Source organism: Panthera tigris, chromosome B1 (assembly GCF_018350195.1).
Source record: "Panthera tigris isolate Pti1 chromosome B1, P.tigris_Pti1_mat1.1, whole genome shotgun sequence".
Classification (NCBI taxonomy): Eukaryota; Metazoa; Chordata; class Mammalia; order Carnivora; family Felidae; genus Panthera; species Panthera tigris.
The window spans coordinates 124,158,043-124,160,373 of NC_056663.1; the positions used below are offsets into that span (position 1 = coordinate 124,158,043).

Here is a 2,331-nt window from a genome sequence, read left to right on the forward strand (position 1 = left end):
GTACCATTGACTGTTTGCGTATTGAGGATTGTCACTGTACAAGAATGTGGGCAAACTGTTGCCAGATTTTTCTGTTTTAAGAGAAGCTAATAATAAGGGAGTTTTCTTTAAAACTAAAATCTCTCCTCTCCTTCTATTTCTTCTTCTCCTTTTCCTTCTCCTTCTCCTTCTCTTCTCCTTCCTCTTCCTCTTCTTTTGAATATAACCTCTAGGTTCTGTTGTCTTCATAATATAACAAAATATGAAGCTTAGAACTGAATTACTTGACCCTTGACCTTCTGTCTCCTGCCAGTTCAGAATGTTTGCATCTCTTTACAGCCGGCGTTCTCTTAGATCTGCACTTGCGGCTCAATACATTCAAGCCTCAGCACAATCTTACCTTCGTTTTAGCCTGTTTCTGGAAAATTGGCTTAGTTTGCCCACTGTAGCCACTCTGTTTCCTGTCAAAATGCCTCTTTCCCTGGGTATAAAGAGAATCTTTGCCTTTTTGTACTGTGTCACTTTGGGGGGTTGGTGCTTGCCACACTTGTTGCAAAAAGTGTTGTGGGTTTTAGGAACATTCACCATGTTTGCAAGAACGCTATCATCATGGTTAAAAAAGATCTCTTTTTGCAAGAAAGGTGGTGGGCAAAAGAAAACACATCTGTAAACCATGTCCAAACCCTAGGGTTCTAACTGACCATCTCTCTTTTTGATAAATGAGGGCAATATCCAAATATTTTCTTATTCAATTAGTGTATATTTATAGTCTTAAAACACATAAGACATCGTTGTGAGTACATTGTGTGAGGTTACACTCTTGTCTGTGAGTGAGCAAGGGTTATTTCAAAAACCACCCTTGGCTGGAGACTAGTTTTGTCATAACCACATGAGGGCAGAGACTTCTATATAATCATGCAGTGCTTGTTTGCCAGAAGAGGAGATAAAGATTGTCATCCTAGTCACTATTAGTGGTAGAAAGACTTGACCCTACATATTTTTTAGCAAAGTATCTTCTGGGGTTTTCAAATACTCGTTCTTAAGTGTACTCTAAATACAGTGTACCTATATTGGCAAAAGGGGCTCTCTGTATATGTAAATTTTAAATCTTTTAAGAGAATTTTGGTATTTTTCCCTCTTTTTCATGACATACATAGGTTTGCACATAAAATATTTTATTTTACTGCTTATTTATTTATTTATACATATATATATATTTTTATTTTAGGGAGAGAGAGTGGGAGAGAGAGAGAGAGAGAGAGGGAGGGAGAGAGAGAGAGAATCTTAAGCAGGCTCTATGCTCAGCATGGAGCCTGACACAGGGCTCAATCCCACTTGACCCAAAATCAACAATCGAACACTCAACACACTGAGTCACCCAAACACCCAGCAAATAAAAACATTTTAGAGAATATTAAAATTGTGGCCCCCAAGAAGATTTGCCAGTTTATTTTGTGGCTTCCAAGGGGAGAAGACTTGCAGTAGAAGAATTAATTAGCTTGTATGGTGGACTGAATAGTCCGTAATGTGACTTCTAAGCCCTGATCCAATAGAGTGGCCAAGACCAGTATAAACCATACAATATCATCAGTATTTTGTCATTCACTTCTACATTTCCATTTTTTTTCCAAGCTCGGAAGATTAGTCAGACAACTAATCAGCAAAAATATATTATTTCCAGGAATCGGTTACAAACTGCACAGCACTAGTCTGCGACTTATAAATGAAGCATAGTTTTATTTGCTGCATTGTCATATTTGTTATAGCCAGTGGTGGTATGTATGCCAGAATTCTCTCATATAAATAAATAAAGGGCTAAAAAGTATGCACTATTATGAGTTCTTGAACACTACATAAGAAAAAGGAGAAATTAATATGAGCAATATTGGCTTTTAAGAAAAACAGTCAGACTCTAGCAACTATTTCAAAAGGCTAGCAACCTTACTTTTTATTTGTTCCAATCCCCTTAGCTATTATGAATTATTTAAATGATATATATTTATACTGTATAAAACTCGATTGTGAGTTTATCCAAAGGCAAATTATAGAACAATGTATTTCATGTAGAAGTCCATTTTTGATGTTCTATTTTTCACACTTAAAATCTTGAAGCAGCATGGGTCAATAGTCTAAAACTTGTGCCAGCCCTTTTTATTGCAACATAAAATTTGAAATCTTTCTTTGGAGTAGGCAGAAGGCAAGTAATCTGTTAGAGTGTGCACAAAGAGTTTTGTTTTTCCTCTATACTTGCATTCCTGTTTGTTGTATAGGTATAATGAGTAATGACAAAATAACATCTGAGTGTGTGTGTGTTCACACCTGTGTATGACATAATTTCTTGGATAGAGGATG

The 2,331-nt window shown here is 36.3% G+C and overlaps 1 pseudogene; it reads right to left on the reverse strand.

Moving 5' to 3' along the window:
- Positions 1-248: 248 nt before the first annotated feature.
- Positions 249-567, reverse strand: LOC122237708 (annotated as a pseudogene).
- Between the last annotated feature and the right edge of the window lie 1,764 nt (positions 568-2,331).